Source organism: Pituophis catenifer, unplaced genomic scaffold (genome assembly GCF_029215685.1).
Source record: "Pituophis catenifer annectens isolate HBS135680 unplaced genomic scaffold, rPitCat1.0.hap2 SCAF_1, whole genome shotgun sequence".
NCBI classification, from domain to species: domain Eukaryota; kingdom Metazoa; phylum Chordata; class Lepidosauria; order Squamata; family Colubridae; genus Pituophis; species Pituophis catenifer.
Window position 1 is genome coordinate 270032627 of NW_027256881.1, and position 18509 is coordinate 270051135.

Sequence of the window (18509 nt, forward strand, 5' to 3'; positions counted from 1 at the left end):
TTTCTTTCTTTCTTTCTTTCTTTCTTTCTTTCTTTCTTTCTTTCTTTCTCTTTCTTTCTTCCTTCCTTCCTTCCTTCCTTCCTTCCTTCCTTCCTTCCTTCCTTCCTTCCTTCCTTTCTTTCTTTCTTTCTTTCTTTCTTTCTTTCTTTCTTTCTTTCAACTTGGGTCTGGTTACATCATTCATATTCCCAATCCCAGAAACACAATAGCTAGAGCAAAAAGGAAAATTTTCTACAGGTGAGAGATGTAGAAATATAGTAGAAATATACTTTTCTACCCCATTATTTTGTATTTATAACAAGGTGATTGTCAAAGTGGCAAGATCTAAAAGCATCTCTCTCCTATTATTCTCTCCCACTTCAAAGACAAATTTCCATGATAAGAAGAGGGCAAAATATTTCTTCAGAGGGAATCTTCAGGGTCATGAACAATATTAACCAGAGGTGGTATTCAGCCGGTTTGGATCAGTTCGCCCGAACCGGTAGCGGAAATAGCGGGTGGGCCCTCCCACCCATCCTGGATCTATGCCATCCTATTTAGGCATGTTTTTGAGGCTGGGTGCATGTGCGGAAAGCTGGGTGCATGCGTGAAAAGGTGCTCACTCACCTATATTAGATATGTGTGTGGCTAAATGCCAAGAAGTTCTCCAGGTGTACATGTGAAAACTACCTTCAAAGAAGGCCCATGGCTTACCATAATATTTCTTCAAGGGCAAGATTTGTAGTATGTAGTTAAAAAGTATTTCTTCTCATGAATATGCATGAGTCATGAGAAAGCCTTGCTCATCTTTTCTCCAAATTAGAATATTGTTATGCTTCCATTATTATGTTTGAAAATTCAGTAATAATGGGCAGACTATCTTTTTTTAAAAAATCACTCTTTAAGATATTGTAACACATTTCTCAGCAAGTCATCTTTTCGCAAGAGGCCACAATCATGCATTTATCAGTTAATTAAGGGCAATTTTTATTCTGTGATGTTGATGTGTAGTTCCAGCTTTTGGCCTCCTTTTGTGGCTCCAGAAATCCCTAAGCTTCATTATTGAGCCATTAAATTCACTGAGTTTCTGGACCACTGACAGTACTAGGCATTTGTGCTGCTTCAGTTATGACAATGATTTACAACTACTTGACCTTTTTGAGAGAGACAAAAACTTGGTTTCTGAAAGCTTGGCTGCTTAACTTCATTTCAAATTCCATTTCTTAACAGAATATGAAATTATCTTTGACACAGAGACTAATGACATTAGCATTGCTGAATTGGAAGCAGATGAAATCTAAGGCCTGGATAACAACAGTAATGATAATGGTAACATATGGTTGATACTTTTTTTTTTTTCATGCAAGTGGGAAAGAATTGGGAAATTCCTTCTAGATATATGGAAGAACAATGAAAGATGCATATGAAACAAGTCTTGTAAAAGCAATTTTTGCAGTGATGTGTTGAACCCAAAGTTGAACAAAATATTAGCAGAAATATGAAATAGATTTTCTTTTTTAATTATATTTTTTTCTGAAGATAAATTTCTTTAAGGTTAATGATAATTGCAGACAATGAACTCCATTCTTAAACTGTTTTTATCATTCTATCTTTGATTATTATACTATACTTTATTCATTAAACATGAAACACAGTCAACTGAACATTCAAAAATGCATCACAAATACCATTGACTGGTGCTAATGGTTGATACGGGTTGCTGCCAGCGTCCTAGGTATCAACCAAGTACCTTCTTAAGATGTACGATGTTCCAAGTAGCGCAGTTTCTTGCAGTTCTGCTGGTATTATTGCAGGAACCTGCAATTTGTTGATGTATCTTATAAAATTCTTGGACATGATATCAAGTGCCCCGATGACAATGGGTATCACTGTTACATGTTTCATCCATAATCATATAGTTCCAATGGCCAGGTCGCAATATTTCATGGTTTTTTCCAATTCTTTTTCTTCTACTCTGGCATGTCCTGGTACCGCGATGTCAATAAATTGTACGTTTCGGTTTTCGACATGTTGTGTTGTGTTCCAAATGATGATCTGTCTATATTCAAAACTCCCACAAGATTTTCACCTTCTCATTTTCTACAACATTTTCCACTTTATGTTCCCATAACATTTTGGATATAGGCAATGGTGGGATTCAAATAATTTAACAACCGGTTCTCTGCCCTAATGATTTCTTCCAACAACCAGTTCACCAAACTGCTCAGAAAGTTAACAACCGGTTCTCCTGAAGTGGTGCGAACTGGCTGAATCCCACCACTGAATCCCACACTGGTAAGTCGTATTTTTTACATAATGACCAGTAGATTAATTTAGCAAATTGGTTGTGTCTAGCTTTGTAATCAGTTTGTGCAATTTTGGTGCATTCACATACTAAATGTGAAACAGCTTCGACTTTGTTGTTGCAAAGTCGGCAGTTTGGATTGTCAGTGGATTTTTGTATCTTTGCTTTCATGGCATTATTTTGTAGTGCTTGTTCTTGAACAGCGAGTATTAAACCTTCAGTTTCTTTCTTGATGGTTCCCATCTTAAGCCATGCCCATGTAAAGTTGTCATCACATTTTTGTTCAATGTTTTTCAAGTGCTGTCCATGCTAAGGTTGTTGTTGTTGTTGTTGTTGTTGTTGTTGTTGTTGTTGTTGTTGTTGTTATTGTTGTTATTATTATTATTATTATTATTATTATTATTATTATTATTATTATTATTTACTGTATTCATTAAACATGAAACTCAGTCAACTGAACATTCAAAAATGCATCACAAATACCATTGACTGGTGCTAATGGTTGATATGGATTGTTGCCAGCATCCTAGGTATTAACCAAGTACCAATTATTATTATTATTATTATTATTATTATTATTATTATTATTATTATTAGCTAGAGCATTTGCTTGATTTTGACTCTGCAAACTCAGAGAAAGACTACTTCATGGTGTCTTTCTATACCTGAAAGAATTTGTTCAATGAAGAGTTGCCACTTCTCAAATAAGCAAAACACCACTCAGGATAGATTAAAATCTATGTCTCCCCTGCCACAGCCAGTTAAACTGCACTGGCTCTGTTCCCTGCTGCTATCCCATTAGTTCCCTATACTTTCTTCAACTGCAGGTAGACAAAACTACATATTTTATTTTTATTGATTAAATATTTACAGATTGCCTTTCTGCTTCAAAAGCTCTTGATGGTTAATTAAAGTTAAACCTTCCACCCTAAAATTAATAAGTATTCTTTATTATCCATTCATAGTACCCTGATGCTATCTTTAAATAAACAATTTTCCTAGGAGGAAAAGTTCCATCCAAATTACAAGGATTGCAGATAGACCAAGTCATCTAAAACAGCATTTCTTTGGAATTTAGGGGATTTATGTTATGATCATTCAGGGGCATCTGAAGAACTGGTTTAAAAAAGTCAAAACAGCATCCATTATTACACAGTTAAAGTCATGCTTTTCTTTTTTTTTCATTCACTGCATGTGCAACACACATAAAAATTTCAGGTCTTCACATCTGCCATCTTGTCCTTTTTGCCTTCTCTGAAGATACTCCTGTGATCATACCTTTAAGAAAGAAAAGAATCTGAAGTAATACGGTTGATTGCAGGAAAACTTTCATTGTTCTAAAATACAATAGAAAAAATATATTTTCTTCTATCTGCACAAATATATATACTTGCATGCATTACAAACTATTCTAAAAATACGAGTTCCAGGTATATTAGTAAAAAAGGAAGCAGACATACTGCAAACTCTGGAACTTAAAATTTTAAAATTTTAAAAGAATTAAAATTTTATTTTACTAAGCTTTCATCAGCCATCTGCTGACATCGTCAGAGTATTTAACTACCATTACAGAAATCTCTGCCTTTATAAGCCATTAACCAATTTAGCCCTTGCGCATGTAATAGGCCCTTCCAGCCATCTCCCACTTGTAATCAGCTGTGCTGTTTTTGCTGTCGTCGTGCTGGATGATGGAGGCTTGATTCCTACTGTTTCCTCCCTCCTAGCTTGCTTATCAAGGGGGGTGATGTTAGCCTGTCACATAGATATCCTTCTGAAAGAATTCATTCACATGCATATCCTTCTGAAGGATTACATTCCAACAAATGTATTAACAAATAGATAGGAAACAATTTGAAAGGTACAGAATCATTTTATAACTTTACGCATACATCACACACAATGACCTGGCCAGAGTCTGTTTGGACTAGAGTGATCTATACATTCTATAAAATAAATAAGTACAAACACTATCTCAGATAGTGAGCCCTATTCAAAGGTTCAAGAACTGGAAATATTTATCATGGGCATCTTTCAATCCATTGATTCCTGCTGCCTAGAACCAGTCAAAAATGTGATGTGTGGGGGGCAAAAATGGGGGCGTGTGGAGGCTGAAAACATGATGCACAGAGGCAGCAATTGCCAGCAATGTGCTGTAGCGATCCCTGCAGTGTGGAACGGGTCTAAAACGGAGTGTGCAAAGGCCAAAAATGGGATGCTTGGAGGCGGCAATCCCCGGCAATGTGCTGTAGCGATCCCCACAGCCTAGAATGGGTCTAAAATGGAGTGTGTGAAGACTGAAAACACGAGGCCAAAAATGGCCAAAGGGTGGGGGCCGGTGGGTGGGCAGGGCTTTGGCAACATTTGGTGTATAAGATGCACCACAATTTTCACCCACTTTTTTTTTGGGGGGGGGGAATGTGTTTTATACTCCAAAAAGAACAGAGCCAAAGAAACTTCAGACTATATTATTTCCCTGTAACATGCAAGTCCCATGAAACTTCCCTAAAAAGACCTTGATATAGACAAGACAGTCTGAAATGTATTGCAGGCTGGCCTCTTGAAAAGCTTCATTCATTGTTGTTCACCATGGGTTCCTGACAACTGAAGGGGGTGTATGCCATAAATCCTGATGTCAGTAGATAAGTCTTTTGTAAATTCTAGCCAATGAAGTTTATACACTTTACCATGTTAGCTTATTTATTGTCCTTGAATCCATCTAAAAAGAACACTGATCTTTGATAAAATAACATATCTTTTTTCTATGTAGATTTTCATACAGTCTTAGGGAGGCTGATGTCATTTAGATGATGCTGGTATATTACTAAGAATATTAGCTTGATACATATTTCTACTTACCAGGCATGTGAATAAGTCTTGAGTTTTCTGTATTTTTTTCAAGGTGGAATTTTGTGAAATTTCTTTTTCCACGTCAGGGTTTTTTATTTGTTCATTTTTCAGTACTTCTATGTTCCTATCTGTAGTTTGGTCATTCTTTTGAGTGAAATTCCCCTCAAGTAAGAAAAAAATCATGACTTTTTAAAAGCTTACTTTGGTTTTGGAGAGATTTATGACCTTTTGGACAGTTTTTTTGTGTTTTAAGAAGCCCATGTTCAGTGCTATGCTTGAACTTATTTCTACCACCTATCTGGTAACAAAACTTTTGCCATCCATTTATGGCAATTAATCATTAGCCTGAAATAGCTTAAAGGAAAAGAAGGAGGCCCAGCCAGACATCTGAAACCATCTTTTTAGAATTAATTACTTTTAAAGAAAAAAAAATGCTGGAGATTTAGGAGATAAGTGCAATATTCAGGAAGATAAAAGTCAGGAAGGAAAATATGACTTTCCTTCTGTGACAAGAACTGTGCTAATTATGCTAACTAGATATGCACAAGATCAACTGATTTCATTTGGAAAAGTTGCAGAAGAACTAGATTTTTCCCAATAGAGATTTATCATATTTCCAAATTGCAGTTTGAGGCATAGTTTGGAATTCTCACTAAGGAATGCCTGTAAAATGTTTCACATGTCTGCTGACTGCAGTAGGCAAACTGAAGATTTCTGTTATTTAGAAATTTTGAAACGGGGTGCTTATCTTCTAGGAACCACGGATGTTTTTCTGAGTCAGTTTCCTGCTTCTCCTTCTGGTTCCCATCCCACCAACCTCACTATTATTTTTAAAATGTGTTTGCTCAAACTATATTCATATAATTTAACTTTGGAGGAATGCTAAGTTATACCTGCTGCACAACTTATGTTAGTTTTGAGAATAAACCTAAGGTTTGCAAGTTATACTTGAGAGCTAGTACATGGACAGACATTTGCCAATATGATTTAAAATAAACTAAGTTTATTAATAAACTTAATAAACTAAGATTATATACATTATCTATATCTATATCTATATCTATATCTATCTATCTATCTATCTATCTATCTATATAGAGAGAGAGTGTTTATAGTAATACTTCATATTGTAATAAAAATGAAAAAGTTCTTTGGTTTATTTAAAGTAATTTTGTCCTGTGCTTCTGCTGAAAAAAACTCGACTTAACAAGTGTATCCATGTTTGTGTGTATCAGAAATGTCAAAATAGTGGATTGAAATTCTACTCTCTTTTATATGTGTACAATTGTCATAATGCACTTCAGTTGTAATTCTGAGATCCATTGCAGAGCCTTATCTATGGTCAATAAAATCAGGACAACACTCACACTCATCATCCAATTGTGCTCATCGTCACAATTATCCAAAATGAAAAAAAGAAAGGAATTCTTTTAATGATTATCTAGAAAACAGTTCAAGGACAGAAGAAATGTGATGAAACTAATCTTTCAGCAGAACTCATGGAATTCCCATTTCATCACCTTCTCTTACAGCTTGATGAAATGGCTGTTGCCAGGTGATAGTTCAGGAAATAGAACTGGAGGAACATACTAAAAGAAATTAAAAGTTAGAGTTATTAATTCAATTTGGCCCTAGACATGTGACATTGATCAGCAGCTTTTGGCTGGTATCTCATCTCACTTGGTTCCAATTTACTCTAAATTTCTTTCTAACTTTAATTGAGTTCAGATTGTAAAATTGAATAGCATTGTGTAAATTCCTCAGTTGAGATTGAGACAGGACACCTGTGATTTTTTTTTAAAAAAAGAAAAAAGATTCAAACAAAAAGCCCCAAATTGTCTCCTATGTGTTACAAAAATGTATTCATCTTTGAGAGCTGGACAAATATCTGATAAGGCTTTCATTGCGTTATACAGTTTGATATTTTCATCCACACTAAAATATGGCTGGAAAAATCATTGTTGGTCTGCTGCATAGTCCATCAAAAAACTTGATTGCCCTTTCAGATACGGAGGTAGATGATCAAGTTGCATCTATGCCACCTCTGCCCTTTTGTAAATCCTATCAATCTTTAGCCACCTGCTATTTAAATCCATACCCCTCCTGGACAGTGAAAGTAGCCCCTAAGAAATGTCTGTTGTGACCTAGGCTTCCCAAGTCATTAAAACACACAAGTAGTCCCAAAAACCTCTTTTATTGCAACAACTATGAATTACGTTCATTCACAGCTGAGTCCCAATTAGTTGCAAAAAGTCCTTCGGGAGAAATCCTTCAGGATAATCACCAACCTTTATCTCCCTTGACACTCTGCCAAAGACTTATTTGGTAAAGCCAAACCGATTCCAGAATCAAACAGAGATGCCGACTGGGAACAGAATTAACAACATTGCTTTCCTGCAAAGTGCCCACGTGCCTTTGCTCCTCTTTTAAGCCTTATGGGAGGGGCCAATCATCTCCAGGCCTTACTCCTGAGTCGTCCCTTTTGTTTTAACTGTTCATGCCTTCTGGCAGCTCTGTGCATGCGCGCACTAGGAACGGGCTCCTCCTGTTCCTCTGCCTCGCTGCTGTCCGACTCTGGAGGCTTCAGACTCCGCGCATCACTCCCAGGTGGCCCTGGCTCCATCTCTGCCTCGGATGCAGAGCCTTCATCCGGGCCTTCCCCAGACTCCAGGACTGGCCCATGTTCTTCCCCAGCCTCCTCACTGTCCGACTCCGCTACCAGCTCTGCAGGCTGCTGGCAGACCACAACACTCATTTAAGTGGATTTTGGCAGTGTTTAATTCTTTTTTCAGTGAGTTGGTTGTATCATACCGAACAGTCTTCATCCAGTATCTCACCTTTCTTGAGCAAGGTGGTAGAGTAGGTGGTTGTGCAAGCAGATTATCTAGATCCTTTTCTGACAGGATTCAGACTTGAATATGGAATGGATATGGCATCGGTTACACTTTTGGACCATCTGCATGAGTGGATTAGGTGTTAATTCCTGGCAATTAACAGAATAACAGAGTTGGAAGGGACCTTCGAGGTCTCCTACTTCAACCCCTGTTCAATCAGAAAAACCTATAAGATTTCAGACAATTGGTTGTCCCTGCAATTTCTTGGCATGATTTCACAAGCCAGCTGGCTTTATGCCTAAGGCAGGACTAGAATTTATGATCTCACTGTTTAAATATCATGGTGGTGCAGTGGTGAGAATGCAATATTGCAGGCAAATTCTGCTGACTGCCCACTATTGGCAGCTCGAGTTTCAATGGCTCAAGGTTGACTCAACCTTCCATCCTTCTGAGGTCAGTAAAATGAGGGCCTAGATTGTTGGGGACAATATGCTAACTCTTAAAGCCCACTTAAAGAGGGCTGTAAATGTCTAAAAATTAGGTTTTTTCAACAGATCTTAAATAGAGTGATTTGTGACCATGCTGTTATCAGCTTTATTGTTGTTGCTCAACATGGCTATATATCAGGGGTGAAATGCTCCCAGTTCGGACCGACTTGGGCAAGTAGGTAGTGATGGAAGCGGGCAGTTCGGAGAACCGGTAGCAAAAATCCCTGCCCCTGCCCCCCCATACCCAGCTGAGCCACGCGATCATCAGAGCCTTTTTTTTCTTTTAAATGGCTCTGATGAGCCAAGCTCTGATGATCCAAGCTCTGACGATCCAAGCTCTGACGATCCCAGCTGAGTTGCCTGCCAATCAGGCAACTCATCTGGGATCATCAGAGCCTTTTGAAGGCATTTTTAACATGGTTTTACATGTAAAAAATGGTTTTAAAAGTAAAAAAAAAATTGGCCACGCAGTCACATTACCCCCTCCCCCACCAAGCCACGCCCACAGAACTGGTAGTAACAAATTTTAGATTTCACCCCTGGTATATATATTATATTTTCTCATTGGTTGAATCTATTTTAGGTTCAACCAGTCACAGGTAATCCTTGATTTACAAAGTTTAGTGACCATTTGAAATAAAAATTTGAAAAGTCACTGAAAAAAAGTGACTTATGAACATTTTTCACACTTACATCCATTGCAGCATCCCATGGTCATGTGATTAAAATTCATATGCTTGGCATGTGATCTAACTTAACAACTGCAGGGAGTCACTTAACAACTGTGGCAAGAAAGGTACTAAAACAGGTCAAAATTCACTCAACAAATGTCTTGCTTAGCAACATAATTTTGGAGCTCAACCATGATCGCAAATCGAGGATTACCTGTATTTTGGATGCTGCCTGAAATTGTTTTGCCGACTGAAGTGGAAAGTAAAATAAAAATCCAGCATAAATTCTGCATGTGGATAGTTAGCTGTTATTAGATCCTGAAGCTTTATTACCTTTACTTCCACATATGTGTGTTTAAACAAATATTCATGATTTATGTCACCAAATATAAAAGCCCGCTCCCAAAATATCCCATGTGATGCTGCAGTCAAAGGTCTGAGAAGTTTTGCCAGCCTACAGCCTGAATCCAAATGTTACAAATCAGTGAGAGTTTTAGAATATTGCTTGGCACGATGAGGAGCCAACAATCTGTATGCACTGATCATATCTAGCATGTGAACATTGAAATTGAAGTATATATGTCAAGTCAGAAAAAAACTAGGAGGGACCTTGAATTATTCAGAAATGGATGGAGGTAGAAATTATATACTTATTAGCAACTTTAACTGAGGAGAATATTGTCTTTGTTGAAAAGAGACAAATATATATGGGCATGTTTGTATCTCCTTGTGTGTGTAAACATTTACAGTAAGATGCAATTCTTGATTACCTCATAACTCAACCTTCATCCAACCTTTGACTACCCCATGTAAGTAAAAGAAGTCATTCCCCAAAATTCTCAACCATTATATCTTTCTTTGGAAAAAAAAAATCTAAGAGAACTTCTCCTTCATTAAATTGAATTAGAGGAGACAGGGAAAAACAACAACAACAAGAAGACAATTTATCTATGCAGCACCAGGTAATAGTAGTCTGAGACCAAAAGTCTACAATGTTATCTCCACAAAGGAAAACACAGTGAGAGAAAACATGAGAGTTGTCTGCTTGCATTAAAATCCATTTTTAATCCAGTTCAATATCTGTGCCTGATGAAAACAAATTATTCATTGTCCTGATGCAGCATAGTCCCATCTCTTCCTCATTTGTGTATAGATTAGCTCTTTTGGATGACTTCATGGATTATTCAGTACTCTAGCCAGCCAATCAGTCTTTTCATTCACATATTAAATACTGTGTCCAATAGATAACTTCCTTCCTTCCTTTTTACTGTGGTTACTGAATACAAACTACTGTAAAAAAAAAAAAGGGGGGGGGACACAAGTGTTTATTCATTTCACATAGCTGTGAAGAATTATAATAAAATTCAAAGAAGGCTGTTTTGCTTATGATTCAGGGTCAGTCTCTGTCATAAACTCAGATTACAAATTCATAGTCTATTTTTGTAGAAAAATCCAGCAGTACACTTTGTCAGTAAGTAAATGGTGAATTATATTTTCCTAAATTATACAAATTATTGCTCTGTAGCAATTTTACAGTTTTCAGAAATACTGTTCATTTGGCTAGAAGGCATTAACATAGTGTTATGACTACATATTCAGAGTGTTTACAGCTACATATTCAAATGTTTATATGATTCTTAAATATGTCCTCTGCATTATGCTTCTGGAGCCAAAGCAGACAGATTTTCTTCTAACCTAAATTCTGTATCAAAGTGGATTTCAAAGATTTGAATGATTGATACATTTGTCTTTATGTGTATGTGTGAATATGTCTCTGTGTTTATCTATCTATCTATCTATCTATCTATCTATCTATCTATCTATCTATCTATCATCTCTGTCTCTCTTGACCCCATGATAAGACCACTAAAATGATGGCACAGGAGACCTGTTAAGCAATGGTGATATTGATTTTTCTTCTTATGTATTTATACTGTTTATGCAAAAAGAATAAAATAAAGGAAACAACAAAGAAAAGAAGGAGAAGAGATTACAGATATTTCAGTAAAAGCAACAATGCACAAAATGGATTGAAATATCTAAAATATATTCCAATTAGTAATATTTCAGTAGTTTAGACATGAAAGCTAAACTGCAATTTCAAGAAATGATCTGATTTTTTGTAGTTTAATTTCTCTTATATTAGCACAAATGATTTAAAAACCTGAACTAAAATTGATGTAAAATATGAATGTCATTCACAGCGCTTATTTTTCCCCACTCTCAAAGAAAAGAAAAATAAAGGGGAGGGGGGAAGGGTGTCAACCAGCTATTTTTTTTTTATTGGGATTGGGATTTTATATAATTGGCATATGAATAAATGCCAATGGAGAAATTGAGTGTCACATTATGATCTAGCAATATATGTCTTCTTACTTCCCATTTTGGAGTGAGTAGTGAAGGCAAGAGTCATCCATGCATAATCTTACAGCAGACAAAATTATTGATGGCAGGATCTTCCATGGGGACCTGATTGGCTTTGATTTCTATCTGCTTCAATGTAGGAGATGCAGATAAAAAACCATGAGACAAACTTTAGTGAGAACTTTACAGCATCAATAACAAATATTATCCTCATAAGTAGCCCAAGAAATATAATAAAATAAGAAAACAATAGACAATACAGCAATTACCAAGCTTTGACACCATATACCAATTTATAAATTCTAAATCTTGAATTTCAACATAATCCCACACCAATATATGGATAATCTTACCCGTTTTAGAGTGTAACAAGTGACAAGAGGAAGATATTACATTATCTGATTCATACTGGTAATTTTCATGTGTGAATTCATTGTGAATTTTTGCTTTAAGGAGTGTATTTCAAGAATTTTTGATTGACATTGTGTCAACAAGAATGTTTCACTATTCTGACCCTTGTACTGTAGGTATAAATACATCATAACATCTTTTCCAAGGTGTTCATGGCTACTATACCAAGTCTGTAGGTATAGGCTACTATACCAAGTCTGTAGCTATATTGGTCTGAAGCATAATTCTTGTAATAGTAAAGATTTACTTTACTATTGATAGTTAATCCTAAAAGGCAGCAGCTATAGTATATACTTTCTTTTAGATCAGCATGCAAAGATAACTGTAGAAAACATCTTTGGGACACAACTTTGGTAACAATAGGAGATCTGCCCAAAGTTGTTTTTTTTTTTAACCTCTGAATTCATGGATTGAGTCATGTTGATACCTCCAGGGCTTCTATCCAAAGTTACTATCTCTTTTTTGTGTCTAAATTAGACTTTGCCCATTAATGGATTATTTATCATAATTATGAATAAGTGGCAAACAGACTGTATCAGTCTTTCCTTTCCTAGAAAGCTAGCATGTAGGGCTGGCTAGCTGATGATATATCAACTTTTTGAACATGATCTATTGACAGAAAAAAATATTGATGTATTGGTTGGGTTTCCCTTTTATCGCCCTATTTTCTATAGCCTATCCATTCCATTTTCATTTAGAAGTTCTTGGGAGAATATTGATAAATGGGCCCAAAACAAAATTAATAGATAGTTTTGATGTAAAAGGGCTGTGAGAATCTAAGGGGAAAATAATTTTAACATATTTAAAATTGTTCAGGGCAGATGTTGCTTATCTACAAGAGACTCATTTAGTAGAACAAGATAAATAACTCTCTATTATGAAAGATTAGGGTAGCATGGGTTTACCACACAGATATTTTGAAAACAACGTTTGGTCCATTGGATCATCATTTCAGAAATATTTCCTTACCTAAACTGAGAAACTGAATGGTGAAACGGGAGCAAAAAATTCAAACTTTCTATTATCTTTTCCATATCTGTGGGGAAAATAACAGAAAGTTTAAATTTGTTCTGGCTCCCATTCCCTTTTGATGTGGGGAAGCTGTCACTGAGCATAAAAAACTTTTGCTTTTGCCTTCCCAGCAGGCAGGTAAGTGAGAATGAGGTGAGAATGAGAGCATTTAGTAGAAGCATGGAGGAACTGGTGCTCCATGAAATTTGTGGGAAGCTGTCAGGGAACATTGAAAATGAAGATCATGTGACCACGCATAAACGTGGCAGGGCAGCATTGGTGCTGAAGCAGCAATAAGAACCTAAGCAGCCACAACTTCTGCAAATTTCATTCCCTCAGGTGTCATTTTAAAAGTTCTTTGAAGTACTTTGTTGAAAATGTTTTGCACTATGCTACAACATTTTATTCAGTTAAAGGTTATAGACACAAGGGTTTTAGTAATATATATATAGGCAGTAGGGATTGTAATAGCTCTGCTTAATGTTTATAGATCTAATTTTGATACCCCTATTATGCCTTATGAATGTTTTCAACAGCTGAATGAGTGCCTTTATAAGTGGCAATAGGAGGGAATTTTAATGAAATATTGGTTCCTGACTTGATAGAAATATGCTAATATAAAACAAAAACCATTACTGAGGAAAACAGTTAAGACCTAGGGAAGAATTGAACCTAGATTCTTGACATTTGATGTATCCAACTAATAATATACAGTATGTTTTACTCAAGTGTACAGCTGAATTACTTTAGGCTTGATTATTTTTAGTACCATCGACTTTATATTGTCAGACTCAAGAATGTAATATTGATGTTTGTTATGTATCAGACTGTAGTGCAATTATTTTGAATTATGTGCTTCAGGAATTGGTCAAAATATCAAGACATTGGTATTTCCATGTCTTATTATTGAATAATAAAGAATTTGTATCCTAATTATTGCATATGCATCATTCATAAATTAAAAATAAAAGGGAAAATAATTTGAAAGATGAATGGAAACATTTATGATCTAGCATTAGCTCAGAATTTACAGTATACGTCAATGCTTTCATTAAGGGTACCCATTTTCTTTTCCTAGATTATCTTCTTGCCCCATGAGTAAGAAGAGTTTTGAAAACTGTTGAATAACAATACTAGTCCTATACATGGAACAAGGTAGCTTCTATTTCCCTCTTTTGCTGTTTCACACCAAATTTAATCCTAAAAATGATGCCTACTAAACTGGGTTTTGTAACCAATGGCTGTTTCATTACCAGTTAGAGACATGTTGCCCTCTGAATTACATGTGGTTTTGTGGTAATTTAATAATTGATCCTCAATTTAATTTCTGTTATAACAACCTGCTGTGGTAGAACCTTTTTTGGATATCACATCCAGTAGCTATTTTATACAACAGAGTTCTCAACTAGCTTGAGGCTTTCTATGCATTTTAGATTTATAATCAAAATTATCACTTCCCCAACCTTCATCTTTCAGTATCTCTGTCATAATTATTAGAAAATAAATAACCTGGGCCTATTCCATGTAGTTCTTTGTGGCACTGGATGGGGCTCATAGAGAATTATTCCTGTACTCTTGAAGTTATACTTCTATCACTGGAGTTGCACCCGGAGTCAAAACATTAAGAGTTTTAATTAACAGTTTTAGGATAGCATTCCAATGTTGAAAGGGCTCCTGCAAAGACGGGGTAGATGGGTTTCAAGCAGGGGTGAAATCCAATTTTTTTTCTCTACCGGTTCTGTGGGTGTGGCTTGGTGGGTGTGGCAGGGGAAGGATATTGCAAAATCTCCATTCTCACCCCTTTGGGGCCAGCCAAAGGTGGTATTTGCCGGTTCTCTGAACTAGTCAAAATTTCCACTACCGGTTCTCCAGAATCTGTTAGAACCTGCTGGATTTTACCTCTGGTTTCAAGCTATTTTCCAAAGCACCAAAAGGCAAGATGAGAATTAATGAATGGAAGATAACCAAGGAGAGACACAATGTAGCTCTAAGAGAAATTTCCTAATGATGAGCGCAATCAAACAATGGAACAGCTTACCTTCAGAAGTTGTGGATGCTCCATCACTGGAGGCTTTCAAAAAGAGACTGGACAACCATTTATCTGAAATGGTATAGGGTCTCCTGCTTGATTAGAGGGTTGGACTAGAAGACCTCCAAGGTTCCTTTCAATGTTATTAGTCTATGTTCTATGTTCTGACAAGAAAGTATTTCATTAAAATATGCTTTTAAGACATCCCATGCCTTGACAATGCATATGATAGAAGGAGAAAGTTTGTCGTTCTCATCTTATGCATGATAATTTGGATAGAGTAGTTCTAACACAATGTATAATTATATACATGTAGCCTTTCTAAGATCTGTCTCTCATAAATGTAGGTTTATAACACTCCCATATCCAATTAATGGCAGTACATATTAGAAATAATTCTGAATAAAAACCTATTCCTTCCTATGTATGAAAACATGGTTAGATATTTAGATTATAGTAGGAAATCCTCACACCAAATGTTTATGAATTTCTGATTCCTGTAGGCAACACTAATGAACACAATTAATGTTAACCCATAATATGATTTGCTAGCTTCTCACATGAACCAATCCACCCTAATGCACTGACACCATCTGACTTAATCCCTGCTGTCAGTATTATCAGATTTCTCCTTAGCATGATGAAAAAAATTTCACCCCCCGATTGATCCAGAAATGTTCCTTCTTCAGGAAAATTAGCCTACCCTGAATTTATCCAAAGACATCTGATATGGATCCTCTTCCGATTATTTCATCTAGGCATTCTTTCTCTTAAAATTATATTGCTTCACATTTGCAGCGTTTTATATCAGAAGTGATGGAACTTGAGCGAAGCCACAGGAAGAACAGGCAGAAACCATGTAAAAAGCACTGCTATTATCACTGTCAGAGATTACCATAATAATAATAATTTAACTTAATATTACAAGACACACAGCATCTTTATCCCAGCATGTGAAGAAATCTTGGCAATCCCTTTGGCACTGAGGCTGTGTGAGGTAAAGACAGAAGGGCTATGCAAATAAACATGTAAGAACAGCAGGTAGAGGATGAAAATGCAGAACTTGTCATCCTGCCCACACAGTAGGTTGGAACATCAGAGTAAGCGGAGTCCGTGATATGAAGGAAGTAGAACTTTGAGCTCCCTGAGCTGTGTGTCATCCTAGCAAATACAAGGTTCCTGTTTCATTTATATGAAAATAGTTTTCCAAAAGGCAAAACAAACCATCCTAATCTGTTACATGAATATCTGTCATTTCAGAGTTAATGTGAATAAAGAAATAGAATCAACACTTGTAAAGAGGCATTAAGACCACTGAACCAGTGGTGGGTTGCTACGGTTCACCCCAGATCGGGCAAACTAGTAGTGGTGGTGGGAGACTCCGCTCAGCTACTCAGACGCTTCTGCACATGCGCAGAAGTGTCGCACACACACACCCATGAGTGAACCAGTAGAGATGGGATTTGAAATTTACTGCACTGAATCTAACTCCTAGATCAGTGCATGAATTCCTCCCTCACACTTCCAACAGATAAAAGCCTAGTCTATGTATGTATTTATCTAGGGGAGGAATGGCCTGGGAAACTTTTTCTACTGGCACAAGTGCCATTACTGTTAGAAAGCTTTAAAAACAGATTCAATCATAATCTGCCTATTCATAATTTAAATGAGTTATTGTATCTCCTGCATTCTGGGGTGAAGTGATGGCTGTTATGGCTATGGAAGAAAGGACTGTTCTATTACATTTTGGAGCCCATGGATCTATGGGCTTTGGAGATTACATACAGCCAGGGAAGCACGAGGGCTATATTGGAATATGGGTATGGGTATATATATATTGTTCTGGATGCAGGAAGTTTATTATTTTGGAAATGTCTACAGCCTTAGAATAGGTTGTGGAATGCCCTCTTCTCCTGAGGCCATTCTGACCATATTGGACAATTATTATTAATTAATCCTCAACCTTTTCCAAGATTATTGGAAGTGAATCAGTTGCAGAATATATCAGGAGAGAAGGATTATCGAGGTAAAAGTCTGAAACCTCACTGTTTATACTGGCAGATGACCTTTAACAGGACCTGCATCACAATAGCATTATCCTCTTGGTTCTTTTATATCTCTAGGCTGCCTTCAAGGCCATTAACCATGATATCCATTCCCCATTGCAATCAGGGCACTATATTGCAATAGTTCCACTCCTACCTACATGGGCAGTTCCAGCTGGTTGAAATAGATAATAAGAACTCAGCTTTGTGGTCATTTCTTCATTGGAAGAATCATAGAATCATGTGAGAATATGGAATTGGAAGTAACCAACATATTTTATCCAATTCTTTTCAAAGTATAGGAAAACAAATTAAACAACCCTTGAGAGGTGGCTATCTTATAAATCTCCAGAGAACATCTTCCTTGGGTAGACTGTTCCCCCACTGTATAATTCTTACTGTTAGGAAAAACCTGTTGTTCAGTTTATACCATCCAAGAAATGTGTGGGTTGGGGTTGGATGGGTTTCTTATCCTCACAATTTTTAAAAACATGAACTGTCTCAGACAGGTCATTTATCACTTTGGGCTGAGCTATCATCAGTTATGGTCTGAGTCTGCAATATTGTCTTGTTTTAGTGTTTGGAAGCTAGTTGGTTAGGATGAAATAAGTGGAAGTCAGATGGAGTTACTAGTTTGCATCACTGTAGTCTGTTGACCCTAGTGTTGTCTCTTGAGAGGGAAATAATACTTTGAGACAGCAGGTCCATGTCTGTCATATTGACAGAAATGGAAGGCAGAGAACACAGTCAGGTGGGCCTTTGCCCATCTCCTGGTGGTACATCTATTGTGTTCCTACCACAAGTAGTAGGATTTTTCAGCAGTTATTCATTCCATTATTATAACTTCATTGGACCACTGTAATAGCAATAGCAATAGCAATAGCACTTAGAATTATATACCACTTTACAGTGCTTTATAGCCAGGGTGAGTTTCACTTACCTTTGCTACCAGTTTGCTTGCTCATGCACTCTCGATTCACTCATGCGTGCACCCTGTATAGAGAGTATCTTTGAATGCTACTCAGAAACTACAGTTGGTATGCAATGCAATAGCCTATTACTGATGAATTTCAAATTAATATCTTATTATTGTGTTTCCATGATGATTTATTGAACATGTTATATTATTAATTACCAACATTTGCTCTGAAATAAGTAAAACAAGTAAAAATATAAACAATATACTAAATTGTTTTCAATCTGCCTACTGATCATTCACTTTATAACCTTGTCTATTAATCTGATATTAATAGCAGATTGGCCTGTGATTTCCTGGATTTTCCCTCCTTCATTTTTGAAAATAGGGGGCAACAATCATTCTTCCAATCAATTGGCACTTTACTAGCTTTTTACTATTTCTCTCTCTCTTTTTTTTTTATCTTATACATCCAACAAACATTAAATCTATAGCGGTCTACATCACAACCTGAGAAGAAAATAAACTTGTCCCATTACATATATAGGATAATGTACAAAAGTCTATTACATATACCAATTGACATGCTTATCCAATATCTCTATTTAT